The sequence below is a fragment of the Bos javanicus genome, chromosome 5, assembly GCF_032452875.1.
Source record: "Bos javanicus breed banteng chromosome 5, ARS-OSU_banteng_1.0, whole genome shotgun sequence".
Taxonomy (NCBI): domain Eukaryota; kingdom Metazoa; phylum Chordata; class Mammalia; order Artiodactyla; family Bovidae; genus Bos; species Bos javanicus.
In genome coordinates this window covers 35,324,662-35,345,920 of record NC_083872.1, presented here as the reverse complement: position 1 = coordinate 35,345,920, position 21,259 = coordinate 35,324,662, and positions in this window count along the sequence as shown.

Below are 21,259 nucleotides of genomic sequence, written 5' to 3'. Positions count from 1 at the left end.
AAAATAAAAGTAGCCACTGTTTCCACTTTATATATTTCCCCATATATTTGCCATGAAGTGATATGACCAGATGCCATGATCTTAGTTTTCTGAATGTTGAGTTTTAAGCCAACTTTTTCAAGCTCTTTCACTTTCATCAAGAGGCTCTTTAGTTCTTCGCTTTCTGCCATAAGGGTGGTGTCATCTGCATATCTGAGGTTATTGATATTTCTCCTGGCAATCTTGATTCCAACTTGTGCTTCATCCAGACCAGCATTTCACATGGTGTACTCTGCATAAAAGTTAAATAAGCAGGGTGACAATATACAGCCTTGATGTACTCCTTTTCCTATTTGGAACCAGTCTGTTGTTCCATGTCCAGTTCTAACTGTTGCTTCCTGACTGCATAAAGATTTCTCAAGAGGCAGGTCAGGTGGTCTGGTATTCCCATCTCTTGAAGAATTTTCCACAGTTTGTTGTGATCCACACAGTCAAAGGCCTTGGCATAGTCAATAAAGCAGAAGTAGATGTTTTTCTGGAACTCTCTCTCTTTTTCAATGATCCAATGGATGTTGGCAATTTGACCTCTGGTTCCTCTGCCTTTTCTAAATCCAGCTTGAACATCTGGAAGTTCATGGTTCATGTAATGTTGAAGCCTGGCTTGGAGAATTTTGAGCATTACTTTACTAGCATGTGAGATGAGTGCAATTGTGTGGTAGTTTGAGCATTCTTTGGTATTGCCTTTCTTTGGAATTGAAATGAAAACAGACCTTTTCCAGTCCTGTGGCCACTTTTGAGTTTTCCAAATTTGCTGGCATATTGAGTGCAGCACTTTCACAGCATGATCTGATCTTTTAGGATTTGGAAGAGCTCAACTGGAATTCCATCACCTCCACTAGCTTTGTTCGTAGTGATGCTTCCTAAGGCCCACTTGCCTCCGGTCAGAATGGCCATCCATCATCAAAAAGTCTACAAACAAAAAATACTGGACAGGGTGTGGAGAAAAGGGAATGCTCTTGTACTGTTGGTGGGAATGTAAATTGATAAAACCACTATGGAAGAAGGTATGGAGATTCCTTAAAAAAAAAAAAAAATAGGAATAAAACCCTGTATGACCCAGCAATCCCACTCCTAGGCATATACTCTGAGGAAAACAAAATTGAAAAAGTCACATGTATCCCATTAATCATTGCAGTACTATTTACAATAGCTAGAGGGGGAGCCTGGTGGGCTGCCGTCTATGGGGTTGCACAGGTTCGGACACGACTGAAGTGACTTAGCAGCAGTAGCAGACCATGGAAGTGACCTAGATGTCCATCAACAGATGAATGGATAAAGAAGTAGTACATATACACAATGGAATATTACTCTGCCATTAAAAGGAATGCATTTGAGTCAGTTCTAATGAGGTGGATGAACCTAGAACCTATTATACAGAGTGAAGTAAGTCAGAAAGAGAAAGATAAATATCATATTCTAATGCATATATATGGAATCTAGGAAAACAGTACTGAAGAATTTACTTACAGGGCAGCAGTGGAGAAACAGACATGGAGAATAGACTTGTGGACTTGGGGAGAGGGAAAGAGTGTGTGAGATGTATGGAGAGAGTAACATGGAAACTTACATTATCGTGTGTAAAATAGATAGCCAATGGGAGTTTGCTGTATGGCCAAGAAACTCAAACAGGGGCTCTGTATCAACCTAGAGGGGTGGGATGGGCAGAGGATGGGAGAGAAGTTCAAAAGGAAGGGGATATATGTATACCTATGGCTGATTTAGGTTGAGGTTTGGCAGAAAACAAAATTCTATAAAGAAATTATCCTTCAATAAAAAATAAATTTAAAACAAACAAAAAAGAAATACACATGTTAAAAGAAGAAAATCTCAAGTTATACAAGGTGGCTGAACAGGAAACCTAAGTCCTGCTATTACCCTAGCTCAGGCCAGGCCACTCCCCAGAGGTCCCAGGAAGTATGAGTTAAGACCACCAAGGGCAGTCTGTTTGCCCAAAAGAGACTTCAGAGATGTTCTTTGGTTTTTGTTGTTGTTGTTGTTTTTCAAAGTATAGTCAGTGTGTTGAGGTTTCAGATCATAAAAGCTAGTTCTTTCCTTTAAACTTTGAAGTTGAGCCCAAATCCTATTCTTTTCATAAATTTAGCAAATTTTACCAGCTTTAAAAAGACTTCTGAATGTTTGGTTCCATTTGCAAACTTAATGAAATGCTTTCAACTATCTGAAATAACAGTTATAAGTTTAGTTCAGTCTGTTTCCTTTCTAAGTACTACAGTTTTGCAACCATGACCAAGAAATCATACGTGGAGGAACTACAAACTCTTCTTTCTCCTGCTCATCTCTTTAGAGGATTCCTTTCACAAACCCACGATCTCCCGTGTGACCCCTCTACTGGGAGGCTGAAGGTGCAAGTGGACAATGGCCAGACCATACATAAAAATACAACACTGACCCACCACCTGCAGCAGCCAGCCTAGGAAACCAACCCTTTATCTGTAATAATCAGTCTAGGAAGCCAACCAGACTTGTAGGAAGTCAAACTATTTTCTTTCTAGTGACAGGCCAGGATGCCAAACAATAGCCTCTGAAACAATCAGCCCCAAATATCCAGGACTTGATTAATAACTGACAGATTCCCTAATTTTTATCCCTACTTCTGTCTTAGGACCAACCAGAGAAAGCCAAATATGCACCTCTCACCAATCATGCAGGATGCCCTCTTCTATTACCCTCCTCCAGCTTCCCCATACGAATTGCCTCCGATCAGAGCGCACCTGAAGTCTTCCTGTTTTTCCTCTATATACCACTCCTCTGCCTGCCTTTGAGTCTCTGCCAAAACACATGTGACAGTACTAATTCCTTTGCTACAGCAAGCTCAGAATAAATAGGCTTTGCTTTTTCTCATTTAGTTGGTCTTTTTCTTTTCTTTATTTTTTAGTGGAGGATAATTGCTTTACAATGTTGTATTGGTTTCTGCCATACATCAACATGAATCAGCCAGAGGTATACATAAGCCCTCTCCCTCTTGAGTGGTCTTTATTGCTACTAAATTATTTAACCTAAGCTCTAGCTTCCTACCATGAAATGGGCCTAAATAGTTCCACCAGTAAGTGTCATTTTGAAGTCCCTAGTGTGTCACACTGGATTCAGTGTGCCAGGAAGTATAAAAAAAACACAGGATGAATACAAGGCATCTTCTTGGAGGTGAGTGTTTCAATGATTAAGGGAGAAATTATTGTATCAAAATAATCACAGATATGCTATGGCATTGAATGCAAAATGTGAGTGCATTTTTAATTTGAAATAGCAATCTTCAAAGGAATTATATGTTTATGGTGAGCTGCTTCATCTAGGCCCCTAGGTCATACCTATACTTTCCTTTCTTCATGGGAACTTGGCTGGAAATGTCTATGAAATATTGACATATTTTGAAAGCACCTTGTCAGCCATAAGATTTGAGAAGAATGGTTCTCAAAGTGTGGTCTAGATTCCTTTAGGAGAGTCTGAGACTTTTTCATGAAGTCTACAAAATTAAAGCTATTTTCATAATTATGTGAAAATAGTTTTAGCCCTTTTCACTCTCATTTTCTTACAAGTGTACAGTGGAGTTTCCAGAGGCTACAGAACATGAGATTTGGCCACAGATTGAACACAGAAGCAGTTATGAGCATCCAGCTGTAAACCAGACATGAAAACTATAAAACAATATACTATACTCTCATTTTAGGGCTTCCCTCATAGCTCAGTCAGTAAAGAATCTGCCTGCAATGCAGGAGACCTGGGTTCAATCCCTGAATCAAAAGATCCCCTGGAGAAGGAAATGGCAACCCACTCCAGTATTCCTTACCTGGAGAATCCCATGGACAGAGGAGCCTAGCAGGCTACAGTACATGGGGTCGCAAGAGTCGGGCACAACTTAGTGACTAAAGAGAGAGAGAGATTCTCCTGTTTAGAAAAATAGTTATTTTTCATTTAAACATTTTATGTATAACATGCCATAGGGTTTTATTTTTAAATTAAGTAAATTTTAAAAATTTCTCAGTTTTTGTTTCTAATATATTAAATATTAATAGATGTTATTCACATAAAAGCTTTTTGGAGCTCCAAAAACTGCTTTATAATACTTTAAGATTGTGAAGAGACTTGATGATGAGAACAAGGATGAGAACTACTGCTTTATACTAATAAAAAATATGAGTCAGAGCCAACCATCACATTCGTGTTGGATTTGGACAGTAAAACTCCAAGTGTGACAGTGTCAGAAAAAAAAACAGTGTGCCCTTTCAACTCTCAATGCATGTAAAATGCATCTTGTGGTCACTATCAATGACTTCTATTAAAGCCCAGCTCCAGCACAAGACTGCATTGGTACTTCTGCTCTGACAAACCTTTTATCCTTGCCTGAAACCTGCAGAACTCTTGATCTTGCTTCCCAGATGTCTGTCCTGGGCTGCACAGTTTGATGAGAACTGCTGCAACTTCTTTTGTGTATCTGCCACACTCAGCACATATTTCTGTATATATTTTGGATTCCAGCCTGTTTTGGAAATCCTGGGGTCCCAGAGGAAGAAGTGTGACCAACAATATTAGTGGGCTAGATGCCAAAAGTAGCCAGAACTACATATCCTGGTGCCATTAAGAGGCCCATTGGAAAAACATGATTGAATACTGATCCTATAAACCATATGCAAGGAGAATTGCCATTAAAAATGATCTTTTAATATTTTTAAAAAGGAGGATAGTGTACTTACTCATTGTTTCTAAGCAGATGTGGCAGTAGAATTTCAATAAATACTTGCTGAATGAATCAATCAATAAATAAATGAATGAATGCCTTACCTTCCCTGATACCAAGTTTTTCCATTCAAGAAATTTAGGAAAAATACCCCAGAATGTAGAATAAGGTTAAAATGGAAATCACAATTGACACTGCATATGGAAAACCCTAAAGTCTCCACACAAAAACCACCCAAACTGATAAATGAATTCAGCAAGGTAGCAGAATAAAAGATTAACATACAGAAATTGGTTATATTACTTTATACTAAAAATGAAATATCAGAAGGGAGATATAAAAAAATACCTTTTAAAATTGCATCAAAATAAATAAAATTCTTGGAAATAAACCTGACCAAGAAGGTGAAAGACTTATATGCTGAGAACTATAAAACATTAATAAAGGAAAAGCTGAAGGTGATTCAAAGAAAGAGAAAAATATCCCATGCGCTTGAATTGGAAGAATTAATATTGTTAAAGTTGTCATACTACTCAAAGCAATCTACAAATTGATAGCTTATGGTGAACGATGTCAGATTCGTGATCTCCGAAGAAGAAGATTTAGCTTCGGGACCAGGGACCAGGCTTGATCACTCAAGAGCTTTTGTGTAGCAGTTTTATTAAAGTAAGAAAAGGGACAGAGAAAGCTTCTGACACAGACATCAGAAGGGGGGTGGAGAGTGCCCCCTCGCTAATCTTTAGCAAGGGAATTATATACTTTTTAATTAGTTATTACAATAAATCAAAAGAATGTCTCAGGTTGTAAAAAGTTTACCAGACCCACTCCCACAATTTACATTTTAGGATTACAGGGTTAGAACTTAACAAGAGAAAGATCCTACCAGACCTACTCCCATAATATACATTCTAAGATATCAGTATTAGTCAGAAGGTTTTCAGGAAGGAGAAACTGTCCTCAAGTAGGATACATTGTTATTATATAATCCCTAAACCAGTGAACCAGTGAAGTTGCTCAGTTGTGTTCATCTCTTTGTGACCCCATGAACTGTAGCCTACCAGGCTCCTCCATCCATGGAATTTTCCAGGCAAGAGTACTGAAGTAGGTTACCATTTCCTCCTCCAGGGGATCTTCCCAACCCAGGGATCAAACCCAGGTCTCCCACATTGCAGGCAGATGCTTTACCATCTGAGCCACCAGGGAAGCCCATATAATCCCTAGTAAAGAGTTTAAACTGAGTTGTTTTTTGTGTAATCATCAGTCCCAGGAAGAAAAAAGAAAAAGACTGTTTTGTGTGACTATGACTAGGGAATGCAGAGGAAAAAAAAATGTGTCCTTTCCTCCTCCTTGAGAATTCATGGCTGGATGGCATCACTGACTCAATGGACATGAGTTTGAGTGAACTCCAGGAGTTGGTGATGGACAGGGAGGCCTGGCGTGCTAAATTCATGGGGTCGCAAAGAGTTGGACGTGACTGAACTGAACTGAGAATCCCAGACCCCTATCTCCTCGAGAACCCCAGATCCCTCTCTCCTCAGGGACCCCCAGACTTCTTATCAACCCGCCTAGGAATTGACTCTCTCAAGATTTCATGCAATCTCTATCAAATTACCCATGACACATTTTTCACAGAACTAAAACAAATAATCCTAAAATCTATATGGAACCATAAAATACCCAGAATCACCAAAGAAGTCCTGAGGAAAAAGAACAAAGCAAGAGGATAACCCTCTCTAACTTCAGATAATACCGCAAAGCCACAGTAATCAAAACAGTGCAGTGCTGACACAAAAACAGACATATGGATCAATGGAACAGAGAGTCCAGAAGTAAACCCACTCACCTATCGTCAATTAATCTTTGACAAAAGAGGCAAGAATATACAATGGCAAAAGGTAACTTCAGCAAGTGGTGTTGGAAATCTTGGACACATAACCTATAAGACAGCCAGAAAACAAGATGGGATTAGAAAGCCCTTATCTATCAATAATTAAATAGAAATGGATTGAATTCTCCTATCAAAAGTCATAGAGTGGCTGGATACATTTTTTAAAAATCAAGACCCAAGTATGTATCACTTACGAGAGACTCACTTTAGCCTTAAGAACAAACATAGGCTCAAAGTGAAGGGATGGTAAAAGATGTTCAGTACAAGTGGAAGCAAAAAGAGAGCACAGGTTGCTATACTTATATCATACAAAATAGAAATTAAGCCAAAAACAGTAATGAGACAAAGTAATTACGTAATGATAAAGGGATCAATTCATCAAGAAGATACAAAAATTGTATATATGTGTGTGTGTGCATGTGCACAACATTAGAGCACCTAAATATATTAAGCAAATGCTAATAGATCTAAAGGGAGAAATAAGAAAAATAAACTAATAGTAAAAGAGTTCAATACCCCTCATTCAATAATGAATAGATCATCCAAACAGAAAATCATGAAGGAAACACTGGACTTGAACCATACTTTAGACCAAATGAATCTGAGACATACACAGAACATTTCATCCAACATCAGCTGAAAAGACATCCTTCTCAAGTGTACATGGAACATTCTCATATATATCATATGAGAGGTCACAAAACAAGGCTTACAAAATTTAAGACTGAAGTCATGGTAGGTATCTGTTCCAACCACAATGGTATGAAGCTAGCAAACAGTGATAAGAGGAAATCTGGAAAATTCACAAATATATGAAAATTAAACAATGCTACTGAACAGCCACTGGGTCAAAGAAGAAATGTTTTGAAATCCAGAAGTATCTTGAAATGAACAAAAATAGAAATATAGCATATCAAAACCTATTGGATACTGCAAAGCAATTCAAAGAGGAAAGTATATAGTGATAAATATCTATAACAGAGAAAGAGAGAGAGAGAGAGAAAGGGGAGGACGGAGGGAGAATGGAAAGAAGGAAGAAAAAATGAGGGAAGGAGAAGGGAGGTAAGGAGGAAGAAGATCTCAAACAAACTAACTTTACACCTTAAGAAACTAGAAAAATAAATAAATAAAAACTAAGCCCAAAGTTATCAGAGGAAGAAAACAACAAAGCTCAGAGTAGAAATAAATGAAACAGAGACAAGAAAACAAAAAGAACACAACTAAGAGCTATTTATTGAAAAGATAAAGTTGACAACCTCCAGGTAAACTATGAAAAAAGAACACCAAAAATGTAAGGTAAGAAATGAAAGAGGAGACATTACAATTAATGTCACATAAATAAAGAACAAGAGACTGCTGCTGCTGCTGCTGCTGCTAAGTTGTATCAGTTGTGTCCAACTCTGTGTAGACGGCAGCCCACCAGGCTCTCCCATCCCTGGGATTCTCCAGGCAGAATAAGAGACTACAATGGATAATTTTTTGCGAATACATTGGATAGCCAAAAGGAAATGGATGCATCCCTATAAACATATAATTTACCAAACCTGAATCATGAAGAAATATAAAATATGAAAAGTCCAATAATAACTAAGAAGACGGAATAATTTAAAATTTCACAACAAAGGAAAAGTCTAGCACCAGATGGTTTTAATGGTAAATTCTACTAAATACTTAAAAGAATTAACACGTATCCACCTCCCAAACTCTTCCAAAAAATTGAAGAGGAGGGAACACTATCTAATTAGTTTTACAAAGTCAGCTTTACTTGATACCACAACCAATTAAAGACATTACAAGAAAAAGAAACTGCAGGCCAAATTCCTGATAAATAAAGATGCAAAAATTCTCAACAAAATCTTAGCAAATTGAATTCAACAACACACTAAAAGAATCATACACCATGATCAAGTGGAATATATCCTAGGATGCGAATATGGTTCAGTACACACAAATTGATAAATGTGATAAACCTGCAGGTCAGAAGGGAGTGGCATGATATATTTAAAGTGATGAAAGGGCAAAACCTAACAACCAGGAGTACTCAAGCAAGCAAGTCTCTCATACAGATTTGGTGGGAAAATCAACAGCTTTACAAACAAGCAGTAGGTGAAAGAATTCAGCACCATCCAATGAAATTTACAACAAATGTTAAAGGAAGTTCTCTTGGTGAAAAAGAAAAGTCTACTACTAGAAATAAGAACACTGCAAAATGAAAAAGCTTACCAGTAAAGGCAAACATACAGTAAAGGTAAGAAATCATTCACACTCAAAACTGCAAGGGAGGTTAAAAGTCAGATGTCCTAGAATCAACTATATCCACAATAAGTAGTTAAGGGATACACAAATAGATGTAAAATATGATATGAAAAACAATAATCATGAGCAGAAGAAAATATAAATACAAGATTTTTAAAAAGACATTCAAAAATAAAAAATCAGCAACATAAAACAATCATATACTCCTATAAAACCCTCAGGGTAACTGCAAAACAAAAATTTATAATAGATATACCCTCAAAAAAGAAAAAGGAATTCTAAGACAGCTCTGAAGATAGTCATCAAATCACAAGAAAAGAAACGAAAAAGGTGGGGGGAGGGCGGCGGCGGCACGGGGAGACCTACAAAAATAAATCCAAAACAATTAACAAGATGTCAATGAGAGCATCAGTTCAGTTCAGTTCAGTTCAGTCACTCAGTCATGTCCAAATCTTTGCGACACCATGAATTGCAGCACACCAGGCCTCCGTGTCCATCACCAACTCTCGGAGTTTACTCAAACTCATGTCCATAGAGTCGGTGATGCCATCCAGCCATCTCATCCTCTGTCGTCCCCTTCTCCTCCTGCCCCCAATCCTTCCCAGCATCAGGGTCTTTTCCAATGAGTCATCTTTTCACAGGAGGTGGCCAAAGTACTGGAGTTTCAGCCTCAGTATCATTCCTTCCAAAGAACACCCAGGACCAATCTCCTTTAGAATGGACTGGTTGGATCTCCTTGCTGTCCAAGGGACTCTCAAGGTCAAAAGCATCAATTCTTCAGCGCTCAGCTTTCTTCACACTCCAACTCTCACATCCATACAAGACCACTGGAAAAACCATAGCCTTGACTAGACGGACCTTTGTTGACAAAGTAGTGTCTCTGCTTTTCAATATGCTATCTAGGTTGGTCATAACTTTCCTTCCAAGGAGTAAGCGTCTTTTAATTTCATGGCTGCAATCACCATCTGCAGTGATTTTGGAGCCCCAAAAATAAAGTCTGACACTGTTTCCACTGTTTCCCCATCTAGTTCCCATGAAGCAATGGGACTGGATGCCATAAACTTCAGACCTAGAGACACATAAAGACTGAAAGTGAGGTGATGGAAAAAAGTACTCCATGTAAATGGAAATCAAAAGAAAATCAGAGTATCACTACTTATATCAGACAAAATAGGCTTTAGAATAAACACTTTTTCAAGAGACAAAGAAGAACTTGTACACTACATAATGATTGAGGGGTCAATATGAGAAGATATGAAAATTGTAAATATAGATGCATCCAACACAGGAGCACCTCAGTATATGAGGCAAATATTAACAGATATTAAATAAGAAATTGGCTGCTGCTGCTAAGTCACTTCAGTCGTGTCCGACTCTGTGTGACCCCATAGACGGCAGCCCACCAGGCTCCCCCATCCCTGGGATTCTCCAGGCAAGAACACTGGAGGGGGTTGCCATTTCCTTCTCCAATGCATGAAAGTGAAAAGTGAAAGTGAAGTTGCTCAGTCGTGTCCGACTCTTAGCGACCCCATGGACTGCAGCCTACTTGGCTCCTCCATCCATGGGATTTTCCAGACAAGAGTACTGGAGTGGGGTGCCATTGCCTTCTCCAGAGAAATTGGCAGTAACACAAATAATAGTAGGAGACTTTAACACACCACTTATATCAATGGACAAATCATTCAGACTGAAAATCCATAAGTAAACCTATGCCTTAAATAACACATTAGATCAAATGGCCATAATTGACGTATAGAGCATTTCATCTGAAAGAAATAGAATACACATTCTTTGCAAGTGCACATGGAACATTCTCCAGGATAGATCACATGCTAGGACACAAAACAAGTCTCAGTAAATTTAAAAAGATTGAAACCGTATCAAAGTATCTTCTCCAAGCACAGTGCTACAAGACTAGAAATTAACTATTAGAAAAAAACTGCAAAAAAAATCCCATAAACATGTGGGGGCTAAACAGTATACTAGGAAACAACCAGTGAATCACTGAGGAAACCAAAGAGGAAGTAAAAAATACCCAGAGACAAATAAAAACAAAAACACAATGATCCAAAACCTATGGGAGTCAGAAAAACAGTTCCAAGAGGGAAGTTTATAGTGACACAAGTCTAACCTAGGAAACAATAAAAAATCAACTAAACAACTTAACTTTACATGTAAAGAGACTAGAGAAAGAGGAACAAACAAGACCCCAAGTTAGTAAAGAAAACAAATCTTAAAGATCAGAGTAGGAGTAAAATGAAATAGAAAAAGTTGACAGAAAAGAACAATTAAATTAAAAACTGGCTCTTTGAAAACACAGACAAAATTGAAAAAACTTTAGCCAGATTCATCAAGAAAAAAAGGAAATAGCCAAAAACAATAAAACCAGAAATGGAAAAGGAGAAGTTATCACCAACACCACGTAAATTCAAAGGGTTGTAAGAGACTACTATGTGCAACTCTATACCAATAAAACATACAACCTAGAAGAAATGGACAAATTCTTAGAAAGTACAACCTCCCAAGACTAACCCAGGAAGGAATAGAAAATATGAACAAATCAATTATCAGTATTGAATTTGAATCAGTAATTTAAACACTCCCAACAAACAAAGGTCCAGGACCAGATGGCTTCACAGGTCAATTCTACCAAAAATTTAGAGAAGGGTTAACATCTATTCTTCTGAAAGTATTACAAAAAATTGCAGACAGAGGAACACTTCTGAACTCATTCTATGAGGTTACTACCACTCTGAAACCAAAACCAGACAATCAAAAAAAGAAATAAAGACAATTACAGGTCAATATCACTGAAGGACAGGGAAGCCTGGCAGGCTGCAGTCCATGGAGTTGCAAAGAGTCAGACATGACTGAGCAACTGAACAACAACGAAATAGGTGCAAAAACCCTCAACAAAATACTAGGAAGCCAGATAAACAAATCCAACAACACCTGAAAAGGATCATACACTATGATCAAATGGAATTTATCTCAGAGGTGCCAGGATTTTTCAATATCTACAAACCAATAAATGAAATACATCACATTAACAAGTTGAAGAAAACCACATGATAATCTCTATACGTGCAGAAAAAACTTTGGATAAAGTTTGCCTTCCATTTATGATTTTTAAAATTCTCCATCATACACAATAGTGAAAAGCTGAATGCCTTTCCTCTAAGATCTAGAACAAGATAAGGATGCCCACTCTTACCACTTTCATTCAACACAGTTTTGGAAATCCTAGCCACAGCAATCAGAAAAGCAAAGCAAATAAAAAGAATCCAAATTGGAAATGAATAAGTAAAACTGTCATTGTTTGCAGATGATGACATACTATACATAGTAAATCCTAATGACACCACCAGAAAAAATTTGGTAATGTTGCAAGTTATGAAATTAATACACAGATACCTGTTGCATTTCTATATACTAACAATGAAATATCAGAAAGAGAAATTATGAAAAAAATCTCATTTACCATCACATCAAAAAGAATATAAACAAGCCTACCTAAAGCAGCAAAAGATCAGTACTCCAAAAACTGTAAGGCACTGATGAAAAAAATAAGATGACACAAACAGAAAGATATACCACATTCTTGGATTGAAAAAAAAATCAATATTGTTAAAACAAAAAAACTAACCAAGGCAATCTACAGATTCAATGCAATCTTTATCAAAATACCAATGGTATTTTTCATAGAACTAAAACAAATTCTTTTTAAATTTGCATAGAAACACAAAAGACCCTGAATAGTCAAAGCAATCTTGATTAAGAAGAACAGAGCTGGATGAATTGTTTTCCCTGACTTCAGAATATACGACAAAGCTACAATAATCAAAACAGTATGGTACTTGTACAAAAACAAACATATAAATCAATGGAACAGAACAGAAAGCCCAGAAACAAATCAATACCATTATGATTAATTAATCTAAAACAAAAGAGGAAAAATATACAATAGAAGAAAGATGGTTTCTTCAGTAAGTGGTGCTGGGGAAAATGGACAACTATATATAAAAAAATGAAATTAGAACATTCTCTAACACTATACGCAAAAATAAACCAAAATGAATTAAAGACTTAACATAAGCTTTAACAAACATAAACAAACTTAACAAACATAAACTTAAACTTAACAAACATAAACTTAAACAAACATAAGCCTGGATACTATAAAACTCCTAAAGGAAAACTTAGGCAGGACACTCTTTGACATGAACTGTCACAGTATTTTTTTGGATCCATCTTCTAGAGTAGTAGAAATAAAAGCAAAAATAAATAAATGGAACTTAATTAAACTTAAAAGTTTTTGCATAGCAAAAATAACCATAAAGAAAACCAAAGGCAATTTTCTGTACACCAGAAACTAACACAACATTGTAAATCAAGTATAATTAAATTTTTTTAAATGGGCAAAGGATCTGAATAGGCATTTTTCCCAAGAGAACATCCAAATGGCCAACTAGGACATGAAAAGGTACAACATCACTAATCATCATGGAAATGCAAACCAAAACTGAATGAGATATTACTTCACACTTGTTAAATGGCTTTCATCAAAAAAAAAAGGAAGAAAGGAAGAAATAAATAATAAATGTTGGCAATAATAAATATGGAAAAAAGGTGACCCTCAGGTACTGTTGGTGGGAAGTTGGTGAATCTACTACAGGAAACAGTATAGATAATCCTCAAAAGATTAAAAACCATATGATCTGGCAGCCCAATTTCTGGTTATACATCCCAAAGAAATTAAAACGAGATCTCAAAGGATATCTGAACTCCCATGTTTACTGTAGCATTATTCACAGTATCTAAAATATGGAAACAACATAACTGTCTTTCCTCAGATTAATAAATAAAGAAGGTATGGTACAAAGGAATATTATTCAGCCATGAGAAGGAGGGAGATCCCATCACTTGTGACAACTTGGATGAAATTTGAAGGCATTATGCTAAGTGAAATAAGTCAGACAGAGAAAGATAAATACTATATGATATCACTTATCTGTGGAACCTGAAAATTGCCAAATACATAGAAACTGAAAGTTAGAATAGTGGTGACTGGGGACTGGGGATGGGAGAAGTAGAAAGATGTTGGTCAAAGAGTACAAACTTTCTGTTATAAGATGAATAGATTCTGGGGATCTAATGTACAGTACAGTGATTATAGTTAATAGTATGTATTGTATACTTGAAAGTTGCTGAGAAAAATATATCTTAAATGTTCTCATCACACACACACACACACACACACACAAGAAAAAATGGTAATTATATAACATGATGGAGATGCTAGCAAACACTATGGTGATAATGATTTTGCAATATATAGCATATCAAATCAACATGTTATATACCTTAAACTTACACAATGTTATTATCAATTATATCTCAATAAACTAAAAAAATTAAAATAAAAAAGATGCTCTGGAGTTCCATTTATTCTGTATGATATTTCTCTAACTGCATGTGCTAAACATGCTATAAATCATGTACCAAAGTGATTAAAGAGAAAAGATGTAATAAGGGAACCCCTTTGTGGATCACAGCCATGTCATGGTGAAGGGGCTTGCATAACTCAATGAAAATATGAGCCATGCCGTGCAGGGACACTGAAGATGGATGGGTCATAGTCAAGAGTTCTGATGAAATGTGGTCTGCTAGAAGAGGGAATGGCAAACCACTCCAGTATTCTTGCCACAAGAACCCCATGAACATGAACAGCATGAAAAGGCAAAAAGATATGACACTGGAAGATGAGTGCCCTCAGATCATAAGGTGTTCAATATGCTACTGGGGAAGAGTTGAGGGCAATTACTAATATCTCCAGAAAGAATGAAGTGGCTGGGCAAAAGCAGAAAAGATGCTCAGTGAATGTATCTGGTGGTAAAAGTATAATCTGATGCTGTAAAGAACAATATTGCATAGGAACCTCAAATATTAGGTTCATGAATCAAGGTAAATTGGAGGTGGTCAAGCAGGAGATGGTAAGAGTGAACATTGACATTTTAGGAATTGGTGAACTAAAATGGACTGGAATGAGCGAATTTAATTCAGATGACCATTATATCTACCTCTTTGGGCAAGAATCCCTTAGAAGGAAAGGGAATAGCCCTCATAGTGAAATAGCCCTCTAGGCTATTTGAAAGAATAGCCTTTTAAACAAAAAAGCTTTAAATGTAGTACTTGGGTACAGTGTCAAAAACAAAAGAATGATCTTGGTTTATTTCCAAGGCAAACCATTCAACATCCCAGTAATCCAAGTCTAGGCCCAACCACTGATGCTGAAGAAACTGAAGTAGACTAGTTCTATGAAGACCTACAAGACCTTCTAGAACTAACACCAAAAAAAGATATCCTTTTTTTCACAGGGGATTTGAACGCAAAAGTAGAAAGTTAAGAGATACCTGGAATAACAGGCAGGTTTGGCCTTGGAGTACAAAATGAAACTGGGCAAAGGCTAACAGAGTTTTGTTAAAAGAACATACTGGTGATAGCAATCACCCTTTTCCACCAACACAAGAGGTGATTCTACACATGGATATCACCAAATAGTCAATACGGAAATCAGATTGATCATATTCTTTGCAGCTGAAAGTGTAGAAGCTCTATACGTCAGCAAAAATAAGACCTGGAGCTAACTGTGCATCAAATCATCCACTCCTTATTGCAAAATTCAGACTGAAATTGAAAATAGGGAAAACCACGAGGCCCTTCAGGTCTGACCTTAATCAAATCCCTTATGGTTATACAGTGGAGGTGATGAATACATTCAAGGGATTAGATCTGGTAGACAGAATGCCTGAAGAACTATGGACAGAGGTTCATAACATTGTACAGGAGGAAGTGATCAAAATCATTCCAATGAAAAAGAAATGCAAGAAGCAAAGTGGCTGTGTTAGGAGGCTTTACAAATAGCTGAGGAAAGAAGAGAAGCAAAAAGGAAGGGAGAAAGGGAAAGATATACCTGCCTGAATGTGAAGTTCCAGAGAATAGCAAGAAGTATTATCAGCAACAAAGCTAGTGGAGGTGATGGAATTCCAGCTGAACTATTTCAAATCCTAAAAAATGATACTGATAAAGTGCTGCACTCAATATGCCAGCAAATTTGGAAAACTCAGCAGTGGCCATAGGACTGGAAAAAGTCAGTTTTCATTCCAATTCCAAAGAAAGGCAATGCCAAAGAACTTTCAAACTACCGCACAATTGCACTCATTTCGCATACAACTGAGGTTATGTTCAAAATCCTTCAAGCTAGACTTCAACAGCACAAGAATTGATAACTTCCAGATGTACAAGCTAGGTTTAGGAGAGGTACAGGAACCAGAGATCAAATTGACAATATTCACTGGATCATAGAGAAAGCAAAGGAACTCCAGAAAAACATCTACTTCTGTTTCAAGACTATGTTACAGCATTTGACTATGTGAATCACAACAAACTATGGAAAATTCTTAAAGAGGTGGCCTCCAATTAAAATAAGTAAATAAATATTTTTTTAAAAGAGATGAGAATACCAGACCACCTTACCTGTCTCCTGAGAAACCTGTATGTGGGTCAAGTTAGAACAACAGTTAGAACCTTACATGGAACAATTGATTGGTTCAAAATTGGGAAAGGAGTACAAGGCTGTGTCTTGTCATCCTGTTTATTCAACTTCTATGCAGAGTACATCACGCAGAATGCCAGACAGGATGAAGCACAATCTGGAATCAAGGCTTCTTGAAGAAATACCAACAACCTCAGATGTGCAGATGATACCACCCTAATGGCAAAAAAATGAAGAGGAACTAAAGAGCCTCTTGATGAAGGTGAAAGAGAAGAGTGAAAAAGCTGGCTTAAAACTCAGCATTTAGAAAACAGATCATGACATCTGGTCCCATCACTTCATGGCAAATAGAAGGGTACAGAGTGGCAACAGTGACAGATTTTATTTTCTTGGGCTCCAAAACCACTGAGGATGGTGACTGCAGGCATGAAATTAAGACACTTGCTTCTTGGAAGGAAATCTATGACAAATCTAGACAGTGTATTAAAAAGCAAAGACATCACTTTGCTGACAAAGGTTTGTGTAGTCAAAGCTATGGCTTTTCCAGTAGTCATGTGTGGATGTGAGAGCTGCACCATAAAGAAGGCAGAGCATGGAAGAACTGATGCTTTCAGACTGTGGTGCTGGAGAAGACTCTTGAGAGTCCCTTGGACAGCAAGGAGATCAAACCAGTCAGTCTTAAAGGAAATCAACCCTGAATATTTATTGGAAGGACTGATACTTAAGCTGAAGCTCTGATTCTTTGGCCACTTGCTGTGAAGAGCTGACTCACTGAAAAAGACCCTGATGCTGAGAAAGATTGAGGGCAACAGGAGAAGGGGTCGACAGAGGATATGATGAATGAATGGCATCACCAATTCAAGGGACATGAATTTGAGTAAACTCCAGAAGACAGTGAAGGACAAGGAAGCCTGGTGTGCTGCAGTCAATGGGGTCACAAAGAGTCAGACACGACTGAGTGACTAAACAACAAGCCTGCCCTATAAGAAAAGCTAAAAGAGCTCTTCGAGTTCAAACAAAGGAGCCACACAAAAACATAAACCTTTCTGTTAAAGGTAAATACATGGACAAATATAAAAAGTAGTATTACCATAATTTTATTTTATAACTATACTTTTTTTATTCTACAGATTTAAAAGAAAATACACAAAAAAGTCACAAATCTATTTCAATATACATATTACATAAAGCTTTAACATAAATTATACATATAATATGTATACATTATAGATACTTATACATATAATATGCATATATTATACATATATTTATATATTATATACATATGTATAAACATACATTATATAAAGATTTAGTTTGTGAAAAATAACAGGAACAGAGAGATAAAGGAGTAGATTTTGTATGTGTCTAAGTTGGTAACAGTTTCAAATAGTTATATGATTATTTAATAACTTTTAAAACTATCAAACCACAGTGTTATATACAAGAAACAAATATAACATTGTATGTTAATTATAATTCAATGAAAATAATATAGTTATATCTTTGTGCATGACAAGTTGCTTCAGTCCTGTCTGACTCTTTGTGATCCTGTGGACTATAGCCCATCAGTTTCCTCTGTCCATGGGGTTCTCCAGGCAAGAATACTGGTATGGGTTGCCATGCCTTCCTCCAGGGGATCTTCCAGATCCAGGGATTGAACTGGTGTCTTTTAAGTCTCCTGCATTGGTAGACAGGTTCTTTACCACTAATGTCACCTGAGAAGTCCATTATATCTTTAGGATGTTACATATAATCCCCATGGAAACCATAAAGAGAATATCTAGGATTTCCCTCGTGATTCAGTGGTTACGATTCCACACTTCCACTGCAGGGGTCACAGGTTTGACCCCTGGTAAGGGAATTAGAATCCCACGTGCTGCATGGCACAGCCAAAACAAAAGAATATAAGAAGGGAATCAAAATGTGTAACTACTTAAAAAAATCAAATACCATAAAAGGAAGGCAATAAGCAACCAAAAAAAAAAAAAAGTTGTAAGACATTTGGAAAACAAATAAGAAAATGGCAATAATAAGTCCTTCACTACCAGCAGCTACTTAAAACCAAAATTGACTGAATTACCCCATCATAAAACATAGATAGGCAGAATGACTTTAAAAGAGGATCCAACTATGTGATGTTTATAAGAGACCAACTTTATATCCATGAGCTCATGCAGGCTAAAAATGAGATGATGGAAAAGATATTCCATGCAAATAGTAACCAGAAGATAACAGGGGATGCCATTCTAATATCAGACAAAATAAACTTGAAGTCAAAACTACTATAAGAAATAAAGAAAGACATTGTATAATAACAAAAGTGTTAATTCACCAAGAAGATATAATTATAAGCATATTTGCAGGAAATATCAGAGCTCCAAAATTTATGAAGCAAACAGTGACAGGTTAGAAAGGAGAAGTAGACAGATCTACAATAATAGTGGGAAATTTCAGTATCCCACTTTGAATAACAGAACAACCAGACAGAAGATCAATAAAGAAATAGTGGACCTGAACAACATTATAGACTAACTGAACCTAAAAGAAAGGCAATGCTGAAGAATGCTCAAACTACCGCACAATTGCATTCATCTCACACACTAGTAAAGTAATGCTCAAAATTCTCCAAGCCAGGCTTCAGCTATACGTAAACTGTGAACTTCCTGATATTCAAGCTGGTTTTAGAAAAGGCAGAGGAACCAGAGATCAAATTGCCAACATCTGCGGGATCATGGAAAAAGCAAGAGAGTTCCAGAAAAACATCCATTTCTGCTTTATTGACTATGCCAAAGCCTTTGACTGAGTGGATCACAATAAACTGTGGAAAATTCTGAAAGAGATGGAAATAACAGACCCCCTGACCTGCCTTGAGAAATTTGTATGCAGGTCAGGAAGCAACAGTTAGAACTGGACATGGAACAACAGACTGGTTCCAAATTGGAAAAGGAGTACGTCAAGGCTGTATAGTATCACCCTGCTTATTTAACTTACATGCAGAGTACATCATGAGAAACACTGGACTGGAAGAAACACAAGCTGGAATCAAGATTGCCGGGAGAAATATCAACAACCTCAGATATGCAGATGACACCACCCTTATGGCAGAAAGTGAAGAGGAACTAAAAAGTCTCTTGATGAAAGTGAAAGTGGAGAGTGAAAAAGTTGGCTTCAAGCTCAACATTCAGAAAACAAAGATCATGGCATCTGGTCCCATCACTTCATAGGAAATAGATGGGGAAACAGTGGAAACAGTGTCAGACTTTATTTTTTTGGGCTCCAAAATCACTGCAGATGGTGACTGCAGCCATGAAATTAAAAGATGCTTACTCCTTGGAAGGAAAGTTATGACCAACCTAGATAGCATATTCAAAAGCAGAGACATTACTTTGCCAACAAAGGTTCGTCTAGTCAAGGCTATGGTTTCTCCTGTGGTCATGTGTGGATGTGAGAGTTGGACTATGAAGAAGGCTGAGTGCCGAAGAATTGATGCTTTTGAACTGTGGTGTTGGAGAAGACTCTTGAGAGTCCCTTGGACTGCGAGGAGATCCAACCAGTCCATTCTGAAGGAGATCAGCCCTGGGATTTCTTTGGAGGGAATGATGCTAAAGCTGAAACTCCAGTACTTTGGCCACCTCATGTGAAGAGTTGACTCATTGGAAAAGACTCTGATGCCGGGAGGGATTGGGGGCAGGAGGAGAAGGGGACGACAGAGGATGAGATGGCTGGATGGCATCACCGACTTGATGGACATGAGTTTGAGTGAACTCCGGGAGTTGGTGATGGACAGGGAGGCCTGGCATGCTGCGATTCATGAGGTCGCGAAGAGTCGGACACGACTGAGCGACTGAACTGAACCTAAAAGATATATATAGAAAACTTCACTCAACAGGTGCAGAATATATGTTTTCCTAAAATATATGTGAAACTTTTAGGAGCTTGGGATTAACATTTATGCACTACTATATATAAAATCGGAGAAGGCAATGGCACCCCACTCCAGTACTCTTGCCTGGAATACCCCATGGGCAGAGGAGCCTGGTAGGGTGCAGTCCATGGGGTCGCTAAGAGTCGGACAAGACTGAGCGACTTCACTTTCACTTTTCACTTTGATGCACTGGAGAAGGAAATGGCAACCCACTCCAGTGTTCTTGCCTGGAGAATCCCAGGGACGGGGAGCCTGGTAGGCTGCCGTCTATGGGGTCGCACAGAGTCGGACACGACTAAAGCGACTTAGAGGCAGCAGCAGCATATATAAAATAGATAACCAAGAAGTATCTACTGTATAGCACAGGGAACTGTACAAAAATATATATATAATATATATATATATATATATTCATATCTGAATCACTTTGCTGTGCACCTGAAATATGACATTGTAAATCAGCTATTTTTCAATAATTTTTAAAAAAATGTACAAGGAACAATTTCTAGGATAAACCATAAGTCAGGTGAAACAGCCTTAAAGAATTTTAAAAGATTGAAATTAGACTAAAAATCTTTTCTAATAACACAGTAATGAAATTTGAAATCAATAGCAGAAGGAAAATGGAAAATCTAAAAATATGTAGAAATTAAACAACACAGTTTAATGTTTGGGTTAATGGAGAAACCACAAGGAAAATTAGAAATATCCTGACTCAAATAAAAATGAAAACACACAACATACCAAAATTTATGGGATTCAGCAAATATAGTGTTAAGCAGGAAATTCATAGTAGTAAATGCTTATGTTAAAAAATAAGAACAATATCAAGCCAAAGCCAAATTTTTACCTTAAAGAACTAAAAAAGAGGAAAAATTGAGCCCAAAGCTAGCAGAAGGAAAT